General features: G+C 42.4%; 1 protein-coding gene and 1 long non-coding RNA gene across 4 annotated transcripts in view; both read right to left on the reverse strand.

Annotated features, from left to right (window-relative positions):
• The window catches only part of LRRC4C (leucine rich repeat containing 4C), an 860,187-nt gene that overhangs the window by 207,248 nt on the left and 626,907 nt on the right, over positions 1 to 26,032 (reverse strand). The gene's annotated exons all lie outside the window — the stretch shown is intronic.
• LOC141990050 (uncharacterized) overlaps positions 3,999 to 26,032 on the reverse strand; it is a 54,648-nt gene continuing 32,614 nt past the window's right edge. Inside the window, exons 2-3 of the long non-coding RNA XR_012640064.1 lie at positions 15,488 to 15,600; positions 3,999 to 4,052 (exon numbers count right to left, since the gene is read on the reverse strand). This is a non-coding gene — a long non-coding RNA (uncharacterized LOC141990050). The remainder of the gene's footprint in view (positions 4,053 to 15,487; positions 15,601 to 26,032) is intronic.

Consider the following 26,032-nt stretch of genomic DNA (forward strand, 5'->3'; position numbering starts at 1 on the left):
ATTAAAAAGATGGTGATGTACAAGATAACCCTTATAACAAAACTCAAAATATAGAAACTAAGTGAGGTTATTTAGGTTGACTGGTGATCTTAGGTATTTGTCAGCAAGCCAAATATATTCCATAACAGAAACACTGTCTGTATCAATTTACTCTATTAGTGGACCCAGAGGATCTGCTCCTTTAGTTTGCTGGGTAGAAGTGCTGATGTTTTCATTAAATGTGACGTTGTGAGATTTATTTCTAATACTTTTTGTATGCAGTTCATTTACGTCTCTGTCATTTTCATGCATAAAACTAACTACAGATCATTAAACAACCTTATCTCAGAGACAATGGCTGATGGCAGGAAATTCTATAAAAAATGTTATTCATACACAAGTCTGTAAAACTTGTGTACAATGTTAAGGTAAATGTTTTTAAAGCACCTAAATGATTCAGAAGTCCCATTTTCAAAAAATACCTTAGGCAATTAGGGCTAGATTCACAAAAGGATTTAGGTGCCTAACTTCCACGTTGCGGTAATGCTATACAGTCATCCTAACTCTCTCTGGCCCAATTAATATTTAAATAGTTACAAACAATAGGAGCTTCAACAGGAGAAACAGTGAGACTTGCCTCAGAAAAACCAATGGAATTAGGGAATGCACCAAACAAGTAGGAGACCCGAGTTCAAATCCCTACTCAGCATCAGGCAGACTGGGTATATGAAGCTGTGTCTTACACATCTTGGATAGGAAAGGTCTGTCTGACCTGGCTTAGGAACCTAACTTGGGAAGCTAGTTCATAGCATGAATCCCGAGCAGAGGAAAGTTACTCCCTCTAGGCTGGAGTTAGGTGTCTACATACCTTTGAGGGGCAGGACTTAGGCCATACCCCTATCCTTTGTATTTCCATTTGTCTAGTTTAGGCAGTTGCCCACTCAGCATGCTGGCTTTCATTGATCCCATTCTTAGGTGCATAACTCTCTCCATGCATTTTATAAGGAGTCTGGGTGCCTAATTCAGGGCTGAGAATTATACTAGGCAGCAGGGCACTTAAACATTAGGCATTGCAATGCTGACTCTAAGTCTGCTTTGTGAATCTAGCCCATTTGAAAGTCAATGGGACTTAGGATTCTAAGTGCCTAAATTACTTCTGAATATGGGACTTAGGGTTTGTCTACATGGTGCATTAGTCCACACTACAGAGGTGTAAAGTCTAGTACACACTAGTATGTTGTTTGAAACAGGACTACATTCACACACACTAGGAAACTTTTTGTGCATTCCAGCAAGGTCCACATGGGACAGTAAGTGTGCAACTTACTACTGCACCCTAGAATTTACATGCCTTTGGTGCAGGCTAATGCACCATGTAAACAAGCCCTTAGGCTCCTAAGTCGTGAAGCACTTAGTGCTTATGAAGGTGAGAGACAAGCTGAACAATTGTGGGGAACAGGAGCTGAGAAATTTTTACACACACTTCTTTGCTGCTACATCTCAGTCCTGACCTGCAGCACCCAGGGGATCCACAGCAAGTAGTATTCCCTTTAGTTACATATAAGATACAAGGGACTGGTGGTATAACCTGCACTGGGTATATTCAATACCAGACTAGAATGCTCATCTTTTTATTGATACATTATTAAGCACCATGTGAGGATTTATATATATATGATTCCCACTATCTAAAATTGAAGTTGCAACGTTTTCTCTCACCTCCCTAGCTTTGGACATACACTCTTATACATCTGCTTTCTGATGTTCTTTTTATCGAAACAAGTGCAGCACAGGCAGAAACAGCAAAATCTTCCCCACGCTATCCAGTCAATATGATTAAACCCCAACATACAGGAACCACCTCTTGATGCCAACAGACATTTCGTTCTCCATAACCACTCAGTCCTTATACTTTTGGCTGAGGCAACCACTGGTGGCAGTAGTGATGATTTAAATAGTGTGGAAAAAAACTTGTCCAGTGGGACCTGGACTCCACCAGGTCAATAGCAGCCACCGAACAGTGCCAGAAGGTAAAATCTTTTGGTCACTAGTGATCCATGTGTAGATTTCTACTACAGACATAGAAAAAGCCACGTGTCTTTTTAATGCCACTCTGGGTCACCTAGTCCTCCATATATTGGGGAGAGGGTAAGACAAAGGAAAGGGAGACTGAATCCTTCAGTTATTCAAGTTTCTTCTTTCATTTGATAGCCACTGGAAAATTAGAACCTGTTCAAACAGGAGCCTTTCCACTGACTTCAATAAGCATTAGATGAGGCCCTTATGGACCTTCAGATAAAAGTAAGAGCAGTAATATATGCTTTGTGCTCAGAACCAAGGCTCCATTGATAGCCTTTGTTGGAAGAAATATCAAACGGCCTATTAAAAAAATCTATTTAGTTCATTTTCACATTTTTTTAAAGAAATGACATGGGGAGCTATAGAGAAACAGGGCCCAAGACAGAGACAGAAAGAGAGAAAAGAAATTCATGGCTATGAAGTTCTGCAGGCACCACACACTTACCCCCCACACCTCATAGCATTCCACTGCAATATTGTTCCTTGCAAGTGTGATAGGCAGGGCCTTTCTCAGGGATCACACTCAGGTGGTTTCTGAGCCCTTTCCCCTTTCAAAGGCCTTTCTGGTTTTTGGTGAGTCTTTGTAGGCAATGGAGGTATGTCAGATATTTTTACTTGTCACGCTCTGGGCTGCAATCCAGAGCAGTGAGGGATTGTGTTACTGCCTGCCCTGTAACCCTATGTGCTTCAAAAGGCTCTGCTGCTGTGGTTCTCTTGTCTGGAAGCTCCCAGCCAGCACAGAAGACTGTGCTGAGTGTCTGTAGGTTAAGCAGCTCTGATTCAGCAATTCTGTTTGGTGCACCACAGCCACACTCTGGTTACACCAAGCAAGATGACCCCACCACACATTCACTCCCAAAACCACATGCTCTGCAATATCCAGCCCTCTTTTGGACCCTTCAGAGAGCTATTACAGTTTGTTTGTTTCTTTAGAGGTACAATGCCCAGCAGCTTGCCACGTTAATTGGAGTTAACATTCACTTTAAATCAAACACAGCACTGCATTGGTTTACATTGAAAGTAATGCAAGTTTATTAACAAAAGATAAGATTGTAGGTGAGTTAGAAATGGTTACAAGCAAATAAAAGTAAAAAATGTTTTCTAGAGGCTAAGCTAAAGCCATTGTTCAAGGTAGTTTGTTTACCAATCTACCTTGCAGCAAGACAGCTGACCAATGCCTCTGGTCAGGATCTCCTACATAGTCCAAAGTGCTTGGTTAGTTTGTCTTCCTGGGTGAAAGACAAATTGGGGTTCTCTGCCCCTCTCGTTATAGACCAGTGAGCCACTGAAATGGATTCTTCTGAAGATTACTCCACAAAGTAAAGTTTATTCAAGTTGTGAGGAAGGTGAGATGGAATCTCCTGGTGCAGGAAGTTCCATGCTAGTTTCTTCCCCGACTTGGCGTTTGCCAAAATGCAAACTGATCTGTTTCCTACATTCTCCTCCCACTGCCGTCTTGATAGTCCTGTTTACCTTCTAAGTGATTTGCATTCCTGTTGTTTTTTAAGGTACCTTGGAGATGACTTGCAGGTGGCTGAACCACATTCCTGTGTCTAGGGTGGAGTAGCCTGCCTGGAAGACACACTTTGATAATTTCCACTATGTTTGTAATTTTGAATTTGTCCTCCATATATATGCCACACAATAATGATCAGTAGTTATTAGCTTTCTCTTGATATCTTACATGGCACCTTTTAGATACAGATTAAGGTATTAATGAGCTGGGGTACACTGAACTGGTCAGGCCAGCAGAAACTGTACCAGATACCCATGAACCCCTGGCTCTCTTGCACTGGGATGCTGTTAGGATCACATCCTCTCAGCTACTCTGTAGCAAGTGTTAGCGCCTCCCAAGATGCAGCAGATTTTCTCCCGGTTGCCATCCCTTCTGTGACTAGTTCTCCTTTTCAAGCTTGCTTCCTCCAGCTGGAGCAGCCTCTGTAGGTGTGTCTGTTTGGTAGCAAATGAGCCCAGCGGAGCTCATTAGCCTTTTCCTGGTTGGGATGGGGATGTACACCACCACAGCAAGGATCAAATGAAAGTCAGAGGAAGCAAATTAGTCATGACTTTACTAGAGGTGACGGTAATAATCACAGCAGTAGCAATTCTTTCCTTCCATGCTCCTTCCCATCCTTTCCATATCACTTTCAAATTATCTTGAGTTCGAGCTAGGTATGTTGTCATAGATTTTAAGTTATTTTGTAAGATGACTTATTGGGTGTGTAGTACTGTAGTAAAATAATAAAACAAAAAACGTGTGAAATAAAACTTATTTCCACAGATATTTCCCTTTGCCTTAAAAACTTTACATCTTATTTGACCTCCTGTGCTTGGTCTTCTCTGTGGAATGAATGGCTTGTCAATGAAATACAGTGGTTTATAAGGCTTTTTCCCTCTTATTCCATATCTATTTTTATTTATTTATTTTAAATCTACATTATATATGAGAAAAGTAGCAGAATGTGTCTTCATTTTATTTATTACAGGTCTTCCAACCTGTTTAACCTTCATTCAGAAATGGAGCAGTAAATACATTTGTTTGAAATTATTTTGCCATTTACAACAGGAAATGAATGATCAACTTGGTCTGAGTCAATAATAATAAGGTCACATATCTATTAATCTGTTAGTCACTCTTATGCATCCACTGGGACATGACTTCACTTTTTCAAGGCAAATTATGTCCTGATCTATTGTCCTGACATTATTAGGTTCATAATATATACAAATACACTTCAACTGCATTCTAAAGTACTACCAGCTGAATGAATACAATAGCAATAGCTACTGTCTCGGCTTTGGGAAGTTGCTCTTTTTAACTCACATTTCTGAGCTCTGCTGTAATAATCTTCTGGATAAACTCTGACAGCTGGTATGTCCTATATTTAAGTAAATCCTTGGGAGATTTCTCCTCCAAGTGCTACAAAGTAGTACCCTTCTAACAACTGACCTTCTCTATGTAACAGCATTCCAGATGAGGAGAGTTCACATCTCTAACGGTTTCATACTGCAGGATAATCTTCATGTAACTTTGCCATGATACTCAATGACTATGAAGATTATCAGTGAAATTCAGAGATAGGTTAGAGAGATAGATTAGATAAACCTAGATTAAAGATAAATTAGATACAGATGAAATAGCTAAACCACAGTGTTATATCAGCACATCACAACACAGTGTTATATGGCAGAATCAGATGTCATTCAGGACTCTGTGATGCCCCACAAGCTTGAAGGATCATTCCCATGAAATCAGGAAAACTGCAAAAAAATTGGAAGAGTGGAAACCAAAATATTGGCAAGCTTTCTGTTGGAAACCCACTAGTTTAGCTGGGTATAACAAGGTTATATTGAGAAAAAATAACTGGACTAAAAACCTGACATATGTTAAAAAAAAATTCTGTGAATACTATCACCACCCCCACCCCCACCAATAAAATCCCTCCCCATTTAAGCACCAAAGGGATCAATCCTGCACGATGCTAGGCATCTGCTGAAATACTGAAGACCCTCATCCTTCCCATTTCATTGAATCCACTGGAAGTCTACTGGTAGGTGGCACCTTATTGGAATGGGCCAAAAGTATTTAAACATTGCCAAGTGAGACTGACTGTCATTTAGATATCATCACACTTTATCCCCCTCTCTTCAACTAATCACTGCATGTTGAAGAGTTAGGGTGGAGACGGGAATTACTTGCATACAGAGGCTAACCACTGACATGCAAATTTCAGGGGTCTGCCAATCTGATTAATTAATTATCCATGCAATTGATTCAGATAGATGGTTCATGATTATCTCTTTGCAATCTCACACATAGCTATGGAGGTTTTCTATGGGATATTAAGAATGCATAAAGAGGACCTTAAAATTATTGTACTCATGTACAAAATACACTGTCTTCTTCCTTTATAAACCTTATAATTATTTAATTTCCTATTTAAGGTTAGATGAACAGTTATATAAACAACACCTGAGACATTATAAAGTGTTTTTCTTTACAGAAACAACAATTTATTTTTGTTTCCCTTCGTCAAAAAAAGGAAACAAATGACCTTGTTTGTTTGAGGAATTTAGACTATTAAAGATGTACCTCTAAACCAAAAGGATAAGATGGGGGAGAAAGAGCAAAGTCACAGCCATGATGGAAGTGGATATGATACAATGATTAATTTGACAGGATAACATGGCCTTTCAATAAATCATACACTGTACCTGTCACAAACTGTTTCACTCACATGGGATCAGGGCTGTACCTCCTGTCCCAAAATCCACAGAAGAGAACAAGTTGTCAGAATTTTTTTAGGACTTCTGTGGCAAAGCACGGGAAACAGAACTGAGTTATTGGCTCCATGCAGACACTTGACATCTGGATATCAATTCAAGAATGACGCAGAGAAATCGTCATCACAAAGATAACATTGGTTTACATTTCAAACAGGCCCGGGGTGAATGAGTCAAGAGTCATGATGGTTTTAAAAAAAAAACAAAAAGGAAAATAGTTCACATGCACTCTAACTTTGGAAAACAAACTAATCTGTGTTAGTGAATTTAATGCTGGTGAAATAGCCAGCCCTGGAGACTGAAATACTTTCTTCACTGCAAAAGCAGCAATCGAATGAGCATCCTACAAACAACCCTGTGGATATGCCTCAACCCTAACATAGAGGGAGCATCTCCAGGGAGGAGAGGCCATGAGTCCTTTCATCCTGGTCTGGTGAGATTGTCAGCAAGGTGCCAAATTAGTGTGATGGTAATTTACATTGTAAACTCCTCAAGGGCTCTTTGTCTTCTTCTTCCTATTACGCTACACTATGTAAATAACGATATCACCAACACATCTCATATCAACTGAGTCACTGCTAATCTGCGATTGGTATGAAATGATTTTTATCTCATTACTAGTCCTTGGAGATATTTTATGTCACTCAACTTTGTTTTTGAAAAATTACATTGATATCCAAGTGAATGGTAAACAAAAGAAATCTTCCTTGTGTTAATCTGTATGAGGCCAAGGAAATACTGTGGAGTCTGGGACTCAAAGAGTCTGTAAAAAGGCAATGGAACAACACAATATCCTTTTCCATATTCTTCCTCAGGGACCTAGGATGGGATCAGTTGGAAAACACTGCACTTTTTTTGCAGTAGCTGCCATATATTGTCTTAACACCCCCATCAGAACATGGGAAATAGATGTCATGGCTGCAGAGGGACAGAAGCCCATGCTTGTGTTCAAACACATGAAATATTGGCATGATAAGGCTGCCATAAGGCCTTTTATGGCCTACGGGTCCTAGTGCATGTGAGATTTGGTCTGGTAAAGGTGAGTAAAGAAACATAATTATTAGGTCACTGATCAGAATGGTTACTTGAGTGTTTACTAACAAATCAGACACTCCTGGTTTGGACAACCATTATTTCAACTGCTGCAGGCTCATCTGTTGTATAAGTTTGCCTCAGTAAAGCCTATTTAGTCAAAGTCATTCTCCTGTAAAAATATTGGCTGGAGAACAGTGATGTGGTGACCAAGGGAAATGTTATTCTGAATGAATGGAAATTAAAATATGGCAAAATATCTTTGACTTAAACATTTTGTGCAGAGATGCATGTTAGATTCAGTCAGCCTAGGGATATGGGAACCAGAGCTATTCTTATTAACCAGGAGGACAGCCAGTACATGCATAGCAGAACACAAGATTTGCCATAAGATATTGGAGCACTGGTCCATCACATCCAATATCCTAAATCTGGCAGTGTCTGAAACTGAAGATGCAGGAGCAGGAGGTGAAAAAGTTCCACAGTGCACTTATCTAGTGAAGCAGTGTTCTGTGGGCCCATCCTGCACTGCTGATGAAAATGGGAGTTATGCCATTGGTTTTATGGGGAGCTGGATGAGGAGGGGGGAATAGATTCCTTCATTACCTTTGTGGGAATCAGAGGAAACATCAGATTTTATTATCTTCCATTAGCCTGTGTACTATAACTACACTGTTGCTATGGCCACACAATAATCCAACCTACTTTAAAAAAAATACCACCACAATCTTCAATATTATGTTTACAAATAATTAATCCAGATCAAAATAGCCCCAAAGCTACTGCTAGTTATACCTGGGCAGAGGACAAAGCTCATGATGAGCAGATGTAGTTAAATGATATTCTAAAAGAATGGAACAGTTCAGAAGAGGTAGTGAGGTGATAGAACCAGTTTCTCCATTATTTGCCTGAGTAATCCCTATTTAAGGATTCTGGATGCAAACATGTTGGGGAAACCTGAAGATCATTTAACAATTGAACATCTACAGAGAATGAGAGCTGAGGCAGGAACAATACATGTAGTTCCTGTGAGGGTATTCCACCTGAGTTATAACATTTCCAAACGTGCTGTATAATGCAAATATTAATAGAACACGGGTGCCTTTGCTGTTGCATAGAAATAGACGCACTGAAGCAAACCAAGTTATTTTTAATAAAGTAATTTCCATTTTAAATAACATGAAGAGGAGGCTGTAAAACAGCTTCCAAATCTGAACACTCCTGACACTGCCCACTGTCACATGGGGATGTCTGTGCCTTGTAGAAATCCGCTACTATGTTTGAAAAAGCCTGGGAAATGAAGAGAGGGATAAAGCTCTTTGTGTCAAAAACTTAACACAGGAAACACTGTGATTTAAACAAATTCACTGGGCTCCATGTCTAGGAAACAGCACTGAACAGCTGAAAAAGGAACTTCTACAGACTAACTGGGCTAAATCAATATGTTATAAGTATTCGGAGGAAGACATAAGGACAGAGAATTAGATATAGTGCATTAATACTCTTGGTTTGGGATGGGACTTGAAATCTGAATAAGTTCATGTGACCCTAGGGACTCCTGTATTCACAGCTTACACACTGCTGCAGTAATATTTGTACAATATACACTGTGTGAGTTATCACATGAAAGCTAATAATACATTGGTTATTAATGTCATTGTAAAATGCATGTGTTAGCATTATAAGTGAAGTTATGATTTCCCTCTCTCAGATGTTAATAAAATGTGATTGAATCAGAAAGATCTGGGGAGAGGGTAAACAGTTTTTTTTTCCCCAGACAAAGGAAAGGCTGTTTCCATCCAAACACAATCACAGACAATAGGCAATCACAGTCAAGCAGCCATTCATTGGCATATGAGAGGTGGCAGGGACAAATCAATTTGCATTGTAGAAAGCAGCACAGGAAAAGAAACCAGAATTCAAACTTTTCCATCAGACTCCATGGTACCCTTCCTCACTGCAGGAGCTTTGAACTTTGAGAAGGATATATAGTAAAAGCTGTATCATCTGGTACATTACCAACTGGAAAGCGCTAGAAACCGGCATTTCGGAGTGCTGGATCTGAGCGGCTCCCCACAAGCGGTGACATGTCCCTACTGCTCCTAGGCAGAGGAATGGCCAAGGGCTCCGTGTGCTGCCCCCATCCCACCCCGAGCGCTGGTTACGCAGCTCCCATTGGCTGGGGACTATGGCCAATGGGAACTGCAGGGGCAGCACCTGCGGGCGAAGACAGTGTGTAGAGCTTCTTGGCCGTGCCTCCGTCTAGGAGCAGCAGGGACATGTCGCCAGTTACAGGGAGCACCCAGCACCCCGTCCCGTGCCCCAACCCTCAGCCCCTCCCACACCCAAACTCCCCCACAGAACCTGCATCCCGCACCTCCTCCCGTGCCCCGAGCCCCCTCCCGCTCCCAAACTCCTTCCCTCCATTGGTAAGTATAACTCTTAGGTAACTGGAATTTTTGATTAACCGGCACCCCCAATTCCTCCAACATATTGGATAACAAAGCTTTTACTGTATTGCAAAAGTTGACAGGACTATAAAATAGAGGGGCAAAGAACCCCAAGTTACCTTTCACCTAAGAAAACAAAGGATCCAAACACTTTGTACTTTGAGGGAGATCATGAGCAAGAGGGTGGCCAGGCACCTTGTTGCAAGGAGGTGTGTTAAGAATCTTACCTTGAACCAAGACTATAGTTTTGTTAAGTCTTAGTCACTAGGAAGTGTTTTTCACTTTTATTTGTTTGAAACCAACATTTCTGATTTTATCACTTATACTGGATCTCACTTAAAACCTCTCTCTTTTTGATTAAATAAACTTGTTTTATTTTTTTCGAAATCAACCCACTGCTGTGTTTGGCTTGAAGTAATTAACTCCAGTTAAAGCAACACACTGCTGTGCTTTCCACTCTTTAAAGGAGCAACAGACCTTGTTATTCCTCTGAATGTTCCAGCAGAGGACTGTACATTTCAAGGCAGATGGTTTGGGGGCAACTTGGGTCTGGGGGTGTGTTAGGGTAACTTGGCTAGCAGTAACCAAGGCTGGTGGAGACCAGAGTGTGACTGAGGTATAACAACAGGCTGCTGAACTCACAGTTGCTAAACCAGGGCCGCTCAACACACAGACATTGAGTACATGTGTGTATGCTGGCTGGGAGCATCCAGACAGGGAGTTGAAGCAGCAGAGCATTTTAAGGACAAGCAGTGACACAACTGTTCACTGAACTGCACCCCAGAATGTGAAACTTCATAAATACATTAACTGCAGACAGCACTATCTTCACATTGAAGAGATTGCAGTGATACAACCTTGGGCTCTGAGCTCCTCAGATCCCACAAATTAAGCAGGCTGTGTCTGGCTAATATTTGGATAAGAGACCTCCAGAGAAACCCCAGGGCATTGCTGCACGTGGTGTCATCTCTGAGCCAGCACTAACCCAACAGCCCAACTTGGTATTAATGCCCTCTACCAAAAAACCAGCAACATTCCAATATAGAAATAGTTGCATTTCATTTGTAGATGAAATGATTGATAAATATAATTAGTTATAGCCTAAGGAGGCAGCGTTCAAATCCATATTAGGGGTTTATAATCAGCGTTCAAGTCGAGGGATATGAGTCTATATTTCTCAGCAATCCAAAGGAGGAGTTCATATTTGAGGATCCATTTCCAACAATACATCTCCAATCCATCTGTATGTGAAGCGCTTTGGGGCTCTTCTGGTTGGAAGGTTCTGTACAAAATGTTGTACCACAGTCTTTTAAACAATGTAAGTTAAACTAGCTATTAAAAACAAAGAAAAAAGGGGGCATGCCAGTGATGATACAGATGGGTTATTAAAAATGATAATTTTCCATCTGTGATTACAAATCAAGATACTGGATAGCTGCAGTACCCCATCCACAGCAAGTGAACAGAAAATGTAGAATTAGTAAATACCAGAGTCTGAAATGATGCTGAAGAGCAGAGATACTGTCCAGTAATAACAAAGCACCAGATGCTGCCCACTCCATAGCATGATAATACCTGGCAGTGCTAAAGATATTGCACAGTTAGGAAATGAGGATTTTTTTTCCTGATGTATTTCAGAGGCTACTCATCCCTAAGACTGAATAAATCTCCAGATTTTTGAATGCTAAAAATTGCCCTGCACATTGTTTCTTACTTAATAAAGAGCTCATCATAAAGCTTCCGAACAGTTAGCTTGAAGTGTCTCCAAGGCAATTATTATGTTCACATGTCACAGACACCAATTCTCCAAATTGGAGACCTAATAGGTGCTTTATAATAATTTCAGGCCATCCTTAGTTTCAGGAAAGAATGTCTTCTTATACCACAGGTTTTCTTGATTTCTGACAAGGTTTTATAGAATCTGTGAGGAGTCCCTCTATTTTTCACGACAAGTGAATGGTTCTGCTGTTAATGAATCAGGCTGGGATTGAAGAGACAAGGTTCAGTTTCCAACTCTGCCATTCACATCCTGTGTGACCTTGGACAAGTTATTCAATCTCCCTCTGGCTCTCTGTAAAACGGGGCTAACAATACATGGGGTTACGAGGGACCACAAAGGTCATCTAGTCTAGTCTAGCCAAGATGCAGGATTTATTGTGTCTAAACCATCCAAGATAGATGGCTATCCAGCTTCTTTTTGAAAACCTCCAGTGAAGGAGCTCCCATGACTTCCCTAGGCAGTTTATTCCATTGTCTTAGTGTTCTTAAATTAAGAATTCCTGAGATTTAATCTAAATCTGCTATGCTGAAGTTTGAACCCATTGCCTCATCTCCTGCCTTCCATGGCAAGAGAAATTTTTTTTCTCCATCTTTTTATGGCAGCCTTTTAAGTATTTGAAAATCATTATTATATACCTCGTAATCTCCTCTTTTCCAAACTAAACATACGCAATGCCTTCAGCCTTTGCTCATATAGCTTCCATTCCATCCCTTTGATCATCTTTGTTGCTTGTATCTGGATCCTTTCCATTTTCTCTAAATCCTTTATATGCACTGGTGACCAAAACTGGATACAGTACCCCATCTGAGGCACAACCAGCACTAAATAGAGTGGTTTTATCATTAAGGCTACAATTTAGTCATGGGTATTTTCAGTAAAAGTCATGGACAGGTCACGGGCAACAAAAAACAAAATTCACGGCCATGACCTGTCCATGACATTTACTATAAATCCCCCTGACTAAATTTTACCTGCTCCTAGGGCACCACTGCTCTTAGGGGCCCCATGGTGCTGATGCCCTGTGGTGTAACTGACTCTGGCTGTCTGCTGCTCCGAGGCCTCTGGGGCTGCCCACCGGCTAGTGCTCAGGCTACCCCTGGGACCGCCCTGGTGTCAGCTGCCCTGATTGCTGCAGCTGTGGAAGTCACAGAATCCGTGACTTCCACAACCTCCATGACAGACTCGCAGCCTTACCTACCACCTTCCATACCTTGCATGCTATACCTCTGTTAATGCAACCCAAAAATAGCATTTGCTTTTTTTGCAACAGTATCACATTGCTGACTCATGTTGAGGTTGTGATCCACCGCAATTCCCAGATCATTTCAGCAGTGCTGCTGCTGAGCCAGTTATCCCCCATTCTGTATTTATGTATTTGGTTTTTTTTCCCTAAGAGTAGCGCCTTACATTTGTCTTTCATTTTGTTGTCTTTAGCGCATTTCAAGTTATCAAGATCCCTTTGAATTTTAGCTCTATCATCCAAAGTGTTTGCAACTCCCGTCCCAGATATTTGTATCATCTGAAAATTCTCTTTATTCCTACATCCAAATCATGAATAAAGATGTTAAATAACACCAGACCCAGAACAGATCCCTGTGGAACCCCACTTAAGACCTCCTTCCAATCCAATATCATTCCATTAATAGTTACTCTTTGTTTGCAATTGTTTAACCAATTAGGTATGCACTTAATGGTAGTTCTAATGAACCTGCATTTCTCCAGTTTACTCATGGGCATCGGGGGGTGGGGTACTCAAGGGGGTGTGTGAAGAGGTGCAAGCAGTTGGTGGGGGGCCCCTCGGGGGAGGGAGAGAAGAGGCATGAGCAGCAGGCGGGGGATGTCAGGAGAGGGAGCAGAGAGGTGAAGGCAGGGGAAGGGGCCAAGCAGGAGTGGGGCCTGGGGCATAGTGGGGTGGAGTATGGGCAGGGCCTCGGAGGGGAGGAGGCTGAGTGAGGGCAGGGCTCAAGGCAGACCATGGGGTGGGGCCACGATCTGGGCACTGGTGGCCCCCGCAGCTTCTAAGGAGCTTCGAAGGTGCTCATGCTCAGCCTCCCCAAATGCAGGGGTCACTCTCCGCCCATTAATTTACTTATGAAAATGTCATGTGAGACTGTCTCAAAAGCATTGCTAAAGTCTGGGTATATTATATCCACTCTTTCAGTTGGAAACTGTTGATTCTCACCAGAATGTATAAAACACACATGAAATGGTTAATTTCATAGATTCTGAGACCAGGAAGAACTGCTATGATCATCTAGTCTGACCTCCTGTTTAACACGAGCCATAGGAATTCCCTGAATTAATTCCTGTTTGAACTAGAACACATTTAAAAAAAAAACATTAAATTAGTAAAAGCAGCTCTCTGAAGTTGGATGCGTCATGTTCTTGGGTATGATCAACCACCGAGAGCTAGTTCTGAGGCTTCCTATAATAGGATATCCTGCTGGGAACTCTTGGTGGGAAGAACTTTTTAGGACAAATGAAATCTGTCCCTTATTACAATGAAGGAGACTGTCTCATGCTCATGCATTTTCAGTTGATATCAGTTCATTGAGTCTTTGTTAATACAGTCCATTGCTGTTTTCTCTCATTCAGTTCTGGACTCTTTCATACTTTTATTCCAGACCTATCAGTAAGACAAACTAATAGGAAAACTACCATATGTGCAAAACAGAATGGAAAAAGAGTTGAAAGGAACAGAGTGAGGGGACAGACTGATAAAAACAAACATGCATTTCATTAAAATTTAGTGTAAATGTTGCAATCTTCCATACAGTATGTCCACCAGCATGTATTCTTGCTATTATGTGGTATGAATGTGATTCATGTCCAGAATGATTGATTTATAAAATATTCCAACATATTATGCCCACTCTCCACACAGTAATAGGTATGTGGGCTGTGGTCCATAATGCCCTGCTGCTTATTTTGCAAAAGGCTATTGCTTCCATTTTCAGTTCCTCTGATAATTGGCAGTGTTTGCAGAAGCAGCCAACATTTTACATTAGAGGTTCCGGAGGATGCATCATGTGCTGATTGCTTTCTCTGTCAATTTGTTTTGTTTGCACGGTAATGAAATAGAAATGAAACTATCAAAAATATTCAGCTCATAAAATTTGAAGGAAGATGGGCAGCCCATTCTAGCTGACTGGCAGTATTCCATCTTGATGGGATTAGTTCACTGCTTCCCAATATATCCCTCTAGTAACAAGACAAGATAAGAGGATGACATGAGACAAGACTGTGGGTGACCCTTTCATAATCTGAATGCTTCTGGGTATTGGAGTATTGTCCAGCAGATCAAGTGCTGGGATAAGTGTTAAATATTTTTTGGTATAGAGGGCAGTTTTGCAAATACCAAGGTGCTTTACAAAATTATCAATATACACCCAATCCTGGAACTTTAACATTTTATCTTCCATGCAGAGTGCATTCTACTGAATAACACTGAGGGCCTGTAATAAAGATGCTATCCCTTTGCTGAAGGACACTGACATTTTAAGGGTCCTGGAATGTGCAGAGACCACTTCACCTTGCATTGAAATGGAACCTGTTGGATACAGCAGCTAGAATGATGACACTAGTCACATTGCAACAGTTAAGGAAAAAAGAGGTGAAGAAAAGTAATTCTGTTGAAACAACAAGGGGATTCTAAATGAACAGAATATAATTATCAGAGTTAGAATCTGGTCAACACATTAGGTTCAGATTTACACTTTGTGTGAAAGGTAGCACATGAAGATGCACAGCACCTTCCCGAGGGCCAAGGCTCTGGTTCCATTCTGACTTAGAAAGAAAAATGTCATCTACTAAATCACCCATACCACTTGCTACAGAATCCTTTTTTTCCCCCTGGAAGAATCCCATGTCCCCACCTACTGACTTCAATTCTGGAGACTGTGATAGATTCCACCACTTCTTTCATGAAACGATTTCACATCCTAATAGATCTTGCTGTCATCATTGGCTGAGCCTCGCAGGCCAAAGAGATGTGATCTGAAAAAATCAAATTCATTTCTCAGCCCTGGAAACAGCGGTTAAATCTCGCCCTCCCCACACCCATCTCCCACAAAATACCTTAAAAAGAACACTGTTTCCTGCAAACACATCTGACTGAGTAGAGACATTGATCGACCTTGTTGGAAAGCAATAAAATGCAACACTATTCATGTTGGGGAGAAATGAACATTGTCATTAAACAGAATTGAGCACGTTAGAAAGTGTGGATTGTGAGCCAAAAGAGAATTTAAATATTCCCAGAGTTACCTACACCTTCCTCTCCTCCAGGGATTTATTATCATTTGCTGTTGTGCTTCCATCCCTAATAAATTGAATAACAAGCTCACTAAATGCAGAGCAATCAGTTGCTCCAATTATTCATATGAAACGTTATCCTTCCAACAAAAGAATGTTGGCACTCTATTACTTGGCAAAGTTTGCTTTCACAGTGTTTTGTATTTTTTTTCCTACCTCAGTTTGAACTGAATTCAATCACTTAGCATGTTGCTTAAATGGGCCTGCTATATGAAACAGTGAGAGTGCTTGCCTCCTGGAATGTCTCAGACTTGGCAAAACCAGTTCCAAAGACAGCACGTGAAGGCCATTCATCAACTTTATTATCATTCTGACGCCTTGTCTACACTGGCAAGTTTCGGCGCAGCAAAACAGCTTTCTGCGGTGTAACTCCTGAGGTGTACACATGGACAAGTCGCATGGCATGCAGAAACTGCGCAGCTGCAATGCTGTAAAAAAACACTCTAAAAAGAGAGGCATATGGTTTTCTGCGCAAGAGCTACAGCCAGTGTAGACACCCTGGTCAATTACAGCGCTGCAATTGCTCTCCCGGAGGTGTCTCACAATGCCTATTCTTGCCTCTCTGGTCATCGGTTTGAACTCTACTGCCCTGCCCTCAGGTGACCAACCGTCACCCCCACCCCATAAATTCCTTTTGAATTTTGAAAGTCCCCTTCCTGTTTGCTTGGTTATGTGTGCAGTGGTCTCAGTGCATCTTTCCGGGTGGCCATGCCTGCTCCACGCACCAGGTGATGCCCCGCTTGGAGCAATGCCGAGCTACTGGACTTCATCAGCATTTGGGGAGAGGAAGCTGTACAGTCCCAGCTGCACTCCAGCTGTAGGAATTATAATACCTACGGACAGATTTCACTATGCATGACAGAAAGGGGCCATGACTGGGACACATTGCAGTGCAGGGTCAAAGTGAAGGAGCTGCGGAATGCCTACCACAAGGCATGAGAGACAAACCGCCACTCCAGCGCTGCGTCCACAAGCTGCCGGTTCTATAAAGAGCTGGATGCAATAGTCTGTGGCGACCCTACCTCAACTGAGAGGGCTACTGTCGATACTTTGGTAGCTCGTGTGCCAGTCGAGAGTGGACTGAGCCAGGAGGAGGAAATCTTGGACGAGGATGCGGAGTGGGAGGTGGATCCCAGAGGCATAGGACGACTCGGAGGTCAGAGATGCATGCAGGCAGGAGCTCTTTTTTACCCCGGAAGAGGCTAGCCAGTCACTACTGTCAGATCCTGGAGAAGCACAAACAGGAGAGGAGGCCCCTGGATTTGATTTTGATTTGATAAGTGGATTTGATTTTGGCAATCGCTGAAGTGAGTTGTTGGGGGCAGGAGGGCTGCAGAAAGCAGGCTTGTGTCTGTATGATGTGTGTACCACCACATGCCTAATCTGAATGGTGGAACAGGCTGTTGATTGACTCCCTCACTTCATGGGAATCTGCCTCAGAGATCTCTGGGTTCTTTAGCAGAGCTGCTTTGTTTCTTGTCCCATTACCGCTAACTTTCCTGAGCCACTCTGACATCCAGGGGGAGGGTGGGGGAGGAACATGGACGGGGGACAGACACACCATTGCTGCACACAGGCAATCCGTTTAAGCCGCAGTCTTGGAGAAGACCTTCCCTTGATTCCCTGCTCACCCTCAGCAGCGAGATATCTTCCATAATGAACACAGCCTGTGGAAAACGTGGGGACAAGAATGACTATCAGGCCCACCATACAGTGCTGGCTCTCCCCAAGAGCCATGTGCCCACTCTACAGTAGGGTCCAGGAACACTGATTTACCCTGACTCTGTGGCTACTCACCATTTTGGGGGTCTTGTGGCTCATGTGTGTTTGCCTGGGGTCTGCCAGTTAGTGACAGGAATGTGAATAGTGACTGTGTTTTAAAACACTGAATCAGTGTTCTGTATGTTGCAAACAATACTGCTTCCATAAAATGTTGCATTTTGGCTTCACAGAGATGACCCTGGGAGCCCTGCCTCCCTCTTTGTTATCGCCAGCTGATCATCTGCGCAGAATTAGAAAGTGGCCACAAAGAGGACTTTCTGCATGAGGTTATGATGCACTCCGCGGCTGAAAAACAGGAATTGAAGAAGTGATGGGACAGCGAGAAAAGGGACCTAAAGGAGAATGTGGCGTGCCAGAATGAAGCTATGAAGCAGCTCTTAAACATTATGGAGCGCCAAGAGGATATTAGCACTGCAAACTGGGCAGCTCTGCGCCCACCCTCCCCTGCAGCTGCTGCCACAAAACACTTTTCCATGTGCTCCCCCAGACACCGCCAACACATTCTTATCAACCTCCTGGCTCCAGTATGTACCTGCGGCATTCCACTCCCCCCCCATCACAGCAGACTCCCAGTACCCACTGCACTCAACACCCATTCCTCTGAAGTTTAGCCCTGTTGAAGTACAGTACCCGCTGCACTGTACTCCAAAGAGAAGGTTGAATATGATTCCTGGACATACACAAATCTTTAACCGTCCTGGGACCCCACCTCCTTCGGGGACCTTCACTTCCCCCAGTCCTCTCAGTGCTGATGTGTTTTGTTTTTTCTGTCTCTCTCCTCCGGATCTTGTTTTTTAATAAAAGAATTGTTCTGGTTTGAAAGCAATCTTTCTTCTATTAATTGAAAGCAAACATAGCCCTGCAAAGCAACAGACAATTATCTTAAACCTTTATATTGCATCGTCTGCACCTATCACAATCACCTCCTAGCATTACAAGGACTGCACTCCCAAGCATAGCAACAAATATTAGAGGCTTTCAGCTTCAAATTGTTGCCTCAAAGCATCCCTGATCCTTATGACCCTGCGCTGTGCCCCTCTAATAGCCCTGGTCTCTGGCCGTTCAAATTCAGCCTCCAGGTGCTGAGCTTCAGCGGTCCAGCCCTGAATGAAGCTTTCACCCTTCCCTTCACAAATATTATGAAGTGTACAGCACGTGGCTATAAGCATAGGAATATTGTCATCGCCCAGGTCCAGCTTCCTATATAGGCAGCGCCAGAGGGCCTTTAAACAGCAAAAAGCACACTCAACAGTCATTCTGCACTTGCTCAGCCTGTTGTTGAACTGCTCCTTGCTGTGTATGGCTTCATAAGCCATGGCATTATCGGGTAGGCGGAGTCTCCCAGGATCACAATGGGCATTTCAACTTCCCCTCTGGTGATCTACTGCTCCGGAAAGAAAGTCCCTGCTTGCAGCTTCCTGAACAGACCAGTATTCCGAAAGATGCATGCATCATGCACCTTTCCAGACCACCTGCGTTAATGTCCGTGAAATGCCCACGGTGATCCACAAGCACCTGGAGAACCATAGAGAAATACCCTTCCAATTAATGTACTCAGTGGCTAGGTGGTCTGGTGCCAGAATTGGAATATGCGTGCTATCTATTGCCCGTCCACACTTAGGGAAGCCCATTTGTGCAAAGCCATCCACAATGTCACGCACGTTGCCCAGAATCACAGTCTTTCAGAGCAGGATGCGATTAATGGTCCTACACACTTCTGTCAACACAAGTCCAACAGTCAACTTTTCCACTCCAAACTGGTTAGCAACCGATTGGTAGCAGTGTGGAATAGCCAGATTCCACACTGCAATCGCCATGTGCTTGTCCAATGGCAGGGCAGCTGTCATTCTTGTGTCCTTGCACCGCAGGGCTGGGGCGAGCTCATCACATGTCCCATGAATGTGGCTTTCCTCATCCTAAAGTTTATTCCATACATGCATGATGATGTGATCCCACCACTCAGTGCTTGTCTCCCGAGTCCAAATGCAGCATTCCACTGGCACCTCCGTGAATGCCACAAGCAATCTCATGTCATAGCTTCTATGCATGGTAAGATCAAAGTCGCATTCCTCTTGCCCTTGTATTTTAAGGAATAACTCCACTGCCACTCGTGATGTGTTAGTCAAAGCAAGCAGCATACTGGTCAACAGTTTGAGATCCATTCCTGAAGACTGAAGAGGCAGGGCGCGCAATACACAAACTGTTGAAAGATGGCACCAAAGGCGAATGAAAGCACAGGGATTGCTGGGATGCAAAGCAATGCATCACGGGGCATTGGGACAGGACCCAGGCTGCTCCGCAACCCCCTCTGCCTTCCCACAACTCTTAGCAGCAGAAGAGGAAGAGATGGTCTGTGGGATAGCTGCCCAGAGTGCACCGCTCCGAATACCGCTGCAAGTGCCTCAAGTGTGAACACGCTATTGCGCAGGCAGCTGACAGTGTGAACACACAACAGCGGTTTCCCTTCGGTGCTCGATGAGTGGCACTGTAACTCCCAGTGCTGTAACTCTGCCACTGTAGACATACCCTTAGATACAAGCTTCTTGCTCAGAGGGGTAGTCTTCATAGATACTATATTCAATAATGCCAGGGCCCTGACATATGGCTCCCTTCTTTCAAGAAGGGCAGACATTCCGAGAAACATCATTCTCTTTTCCACATCCTCTCCGCATAAAGTAGAAACAGAGAAAGGAAGCCTTTCATGATGTAAACACCAAAGAAATTAACTTTGTGGGTTTTTTTAAAGTTTTACTTACTGTACTAAAGATTGTAAAGATATTATTCCGCACAGCAAGCTAGACAAGTGGTATATGTGGTGCTGTACTGTGCCTCTGTTATAGTGATACTACATGCTTCAGGGTAAGATGGTGATTCCCTTTAATTCAGCAAGCAAATATTATAGCAAATGAGTTTCTGGCTGAAATCTGTGCTGAAAGAGAAAATATTGGAAAACATTTGCAATAAGAAATTTTTAATTCATCTACTGTGCATATTCACACTGGAAACATGATTCCAGTAGTAATACTTATCCAATCAAGGAACAGAAACAATTCCATGTGACCTCTGAGCCCAATCCAAATTAAGCAAAAATTAGTCTGCAAATAATTTCAAATCAATATGTTCAAGAAAATACAAACCTACTTGCAGCCTACAGGTAGAAAGAAAAAGAGGTGAAGTTTGCTGAATAATTTCCTATGAATTATTTACCCAGCTCTTGTAATCACATTCTATCTGCCCATTACAATTGAAAGAGAAAACTACCAGGGCAAAACATAAATTAGCTCATCATGAAGAAGTACACGGTAAGGATTGAAAGTATCAATATTTTCTCCAGCACATGAATCTGGATTTTCCAATTATGAATTAAGCTGGGAAAAAATTGTAGTATGCAACAGTATGAAACTTCACTGGCTTCACATTTCTCTGCAAACCTGAAACTCAGCCCTGCTTTTTCAAAAGTTTTGTGAAACGTCTGAGTAAAACTGGGCCCAGTTTCATACAAAGGTAGATCCAATTTATGGTTCTTTTATAAACTAGATGAGGCTCAGTAGTTTTGGCAGAGTTTTCATTTTAATATGCATTTGTCTGAACCCCAGACTCCAAGGAAGCTTATGGGGTGCAAACATATAGCATTCAAAACTGGAAAAAAAAAGCCTAAAAACCCAATTTTGTCTAAAATTATTTGAATGAAACACACAGAGTTTTGAATGACAGTTATGCAAAATGTAACTGATGTCAGTGTTTAGTTCTGAGATTAACAGTGATGGGACTTACACCAATTTTCATTCTACTTTATCATAATACTGGTCCCAACCTGGCAAAGCACTCAAGAAGATGAGTAATCTCATTGTGTTCAATGGGACTATTCATGTCCTTAAATTTAAGCATGGATTTTGTTGGATATAATCACTAGTGCAAATGCTAGCTCTAGTAAATAGAGAATCTAGTAAATGGAGCCGAAGCCCAGGGTTTCCAGTAAAATCATCGATGCAATGATGCACCTGGAATAAATGAACAATTCATACAGTCAGAGAGAGTAGGGATGGGAAAGGACCTATTAGATCATCAGGAATATTTTGCAATATTGTTATCTATAACTATCTCCATTGCACAGACACAAATCAGTACAGCTGGCTGAATTTTTTCAAATGTTGATATTTCAGCAAAATTTCAAAACTAGAAAAAATACAAAAGGAAAATATTTTATTTTTTTCCTTCCCTCCCCCTCTACCCCTTTAATTTTGTGACCAGCTTCACAACTCAGGTACTTGTATGCACAGATATCCAGCCAGGCATCTTTACTCAAACATTATGTACGTGAACTTCTGGGAACTACACATAGGTGTGTGTATTTCACCATTAACATCCAAGGACTTCTGACATCTGGAAAATCAAGCTCTACATCTACAATGATTTAAGATATTGTAAGGCAATAGACTATGACACAATCAGATCTTGGCACATTCTACAAATTGGAGAGCTTTAAGGGGCTTTCAGAAGTCTCAAATGATACAAATTAGTCTATGTGAAAAGGAATTTCAATTCTACTGCTAGACAGCCATACATCTGATGCATCAGATACAGAAAGAATTTATTTGCTCTTTCAAACCAAAGAGAATTCACAACACACTTGGAAAAGCAAAACCTTTAAAAACCAAACCAAACCAAGATAATCTCTTTGCCCAGAGAGTAGTTTAGAGGACTTAATACATTCATATTGTTTTCTGAGTCTGGATGAGAACCATACATTACCACCAAGGAGGCACCTTTGCTGCTTTAATTAATCCAAATGTTGTGCAGATGCTGGTAACATTAGGACATGAAATATTGTAATTGACAAATTTTGGACTTATATCCCTAGATAGATGAAAGGGATCAATGTTAGTTGTTTCTCTCACTCCAGGCAAAGTGTGTGTATGTGTAACAAGTATGATGGGGTCACGCCAGATGGCTACAGGAGAGTGATCCTATTGGGATCTGGGAAGTGAGTGGGCGAAACTAAAGGATTTCCTCCCCCAGCCTAAGAGGGGGATCTACAGGACCTGGACACCAAATAAATACGGGGGACAACTAATGAAATAACAGGGACAGTAGTGTGGTCAAAGGGTCAAACAAAGAGAACCAGATGGGGACACTGAGCAGAGAACCCTGGACAGCGCTCACTGCTCCTCAAAGGCGTCAAGGGAGTCAGTGGACGCCACCCAGAGGAACTCTGCCTGGATATGTGAATGGATGGAGGATCAGAAATAGGCCCCACAGTCACAGGAGACTCCATCGGCCAACCTCCTCACTCTGGTTTTATAGATGGCCATTTTAGCCAGGGCAAGGAGGAGGTTGACCCGGAGGTCCCGTGACTTTGTGCGGCCACGGATAGGGAGTGCATAAATAAGAAGGTTACAGGAGAGTGATAGAAGGCAGCTATATTAGCCCCAGGTTAAGTAGGTCCCTTTTCTGGGTAAGGTAACAGGGAAGGTTCCAGAACAATCAGGAACTTTCTGGAAACAATTAAGGCAGACAGGCTGATTAGAACACCTGCAGCCAATCAAGAAGCTGCTAGAATCAGGCAGGCTAATCAGGGCACCAGGGTTTAAAAAGGAGCTCACTTCAGTTTGTGGTGTGCATGCGAGGAGCTGGGAGCAAGAGGCGCAAGAAGCTGAGAGTGAGAAGGCGTACTCCTGGAATACTGAGAAGTACAAGCATTATCAGACATCAGGAGGAATGTCCTGTGGTGAGAATAAAGAAGGTGTTGGGAGGATGCCATGGGGAAGTAGCCCAGGGAGTTGTAGCTGTCACGCAGCTGTTACAGGAGCCACTGTAGACAGCTGCAATCCACGGGGCCATGGGCTAGAACCCGGAGTAGAGGGCGGGCCTGGGTTCCCTCCATCTCCCCAACTCCCTACTTGATACCGGAGGAGTTGACCTGGACTGTGGGTTCCAACAGAGGGGAAGGTCTCCGGCCTGTTCCCCAATCCACTAAGTGGATCAGCAGAGACTGCGGGGATTGTTCTTCTTCCTTTTCCCCATGCCGGCCAGTGATGAGGTTAGCTGAGTGAATGGCAGATTTGAGCCACGAAAGTGGCCAAACTGAGGGCTGCCGTGAACCTCTGAGGCGAGCAAATCCGCCAATAAGCGCAGGACCCACCAAGACAGAGGAGGAACTTTGTCACACAAGATATACACTGAATATGATAGATGTGGGATGAATTTATTCCCTCATTGCTCATTTGCAACAGATTATTTATCCCAGTTGCCACCTGAGTTTTTAAGTGTCCTAATGATTTGTGTGTATCTTTGATACAGATACTTTCAAAACAGAAACATCCACTCTGGAGACAGAAATAGCCATTGTCAGTTAGGCTTGTCTGATGCTATGAACTCCCGAGTCCAATGTGAATTTCAGTCAAGGCTAAAAAACAAACTCAGAAAGCGGAACAAGCTGGAAGGAATCTTACATGATTCCAAGTATCTAGATTTGCAGAATCAGGAAACTACAGTGATTTCTAAAGACATATGCTACCTGAGATATGACCTAGGCTTTTAGTGGAGGCAAACCCCAAGCTTGTCATATTGATCTTCCTGTTTGTCATCATCTGGAAAAAGCCTATCGATTTTCATTTCCAGTTGCCCTTGAGATATTTAAGTTCTTTTGATTGATTTGGGTGCACTGTATTCATTTCTGAATTTCTTACAGCTAAACGCATTCTTCAGGAATGTAATATTTCAATATACTGGATGAAAGGAGGCCTGCAAAACTCATCAGTTTAATGAGGACTAGTTTATTTTTGAGTTTGCTTCATTCCTATCAAAATGAGCAGGAGTGCCATAGATTCATAACAAAAAGGGGGAAGGGGAAAAAAAGGCAGGGCTAAACTAGTGGTAGAAATTAATTTAATCGCTAGTACCAGATCAAACTACGCACATCATTCAAAGAAAGAATTAATCGTCAGCAATACTTTTGGTATTTAACCTTGAAATATGGACAAGCCATTTAAACAAATCCAGCAAGCAAATTCAATCAGTATAAAGAATTCATGTAGTGTAAGAGACCAGCCTATTACCCAAACCAAATATAAAGTCATTGCAAAAACTAAGCTTATAGCTGAAGCTCAACAGGAGTTCTAAAGTGTGTGTATGTGTGTGTGTGTGTGTGGGGGGGGCTGTCAATTAATGTTTGAAACAATTATGCCTAAGATTCAGAGATGAAAGCCATTAACAGTGAAAACCATTAACAACATAAACCTGCAGCTCACAACATGCAGAATTAAAAGTCAAGTCTTCAGGAAATGCTGCAATGAACTTCCTGCAGCCAATGTCTCAGGTTAAATTTGTGATTCAACATGGATGTTTGCAAAGCAAGATGTAAGTTTCTAATCAGCATTCAGTTAGATGAGCCAATATTCAGCAGTAGAAACAATGCACAATACTGCCAACAGAAATAAAGAAGCAATGGACTTGCAACGACCTTTAGAATTACTGTGGAAGATCTGCTAAATAGGGAAGCTCAGTAGTTGTATTTACTTGTGGTCAGAGTATGGAGATGACAGTTGGCAATAGTGGATTTTAATCTCATGTTTACCACTGAATTGATCTGCAGGCCTGAGGTATATCACTTATGCCACATTTCATCTATTTGCAAGTCTGAGATATTTTATTCACATGTGTTGTGAGGCTTAATTCATTCAGGTTAGTCACCTTCTTTAAGATGCTCAGAGGAATGGTGCTATAGCAGTGGCAACTGTTCACAGGATTAGAGATGTCAGACATGGGGAAGGGCTGGAGCTCAGAGGTTCAGATTAAGTTTCAGGGTGTCTGTATCTCAGGCTCCAGTTTATTGTGAATATGTGCTCTACACGCACAGTCTGGATCCAGATTTGGGTCCTAAATTCCCTTATGTTCTATGGAGCTCAGATCCCAGGATCCACTTCTAACTTTAGAAAGGATCAAATAAATAATTCAGTCCATCTCTGAGTCATTATAAGACTACTCTCTGCCATTTATTTTCTAGTGTTTAATGTTCCAACCAATAGGGAGACTATGGCAGAAAATGGTAGATCTCACCGTTAAGATGTTTTGCCTGGTACTTTGGGCCTGACTGTCCAGAGCCTTGCATCGGTGTGTATGTGTTTTTGGTCATGGTGGTGTGGGGGGGAGGGTTAGCACAAAATACCTCTCACTGCTCCTTATTTCCATACCCTATACAAGAAGCAGGGACAATCAGAGTCCTTGCGTTCAGGGGAGGGCAGGAAGTGCGCTCTCTCTCTCTCTCGCTCTCTCTCTCTTTGCCTCTTGAGACACAAATCATCGCAAAGGGGTCAAGGATGGGGGATCATGT

This window comes from Natator depressus, chromosome 6 (genome assembly GCF_965152275.1).
Source record: "Natator depressus isolate rNatDep1 chromosome 6, rNatDep2.hap1, whole genome shotgun sequence".
Taxonomy (NCBI): Eukaryota; Metazoa; Chordata; order Testudines; family Cheloniidae; genus Natator; species Natator depressus.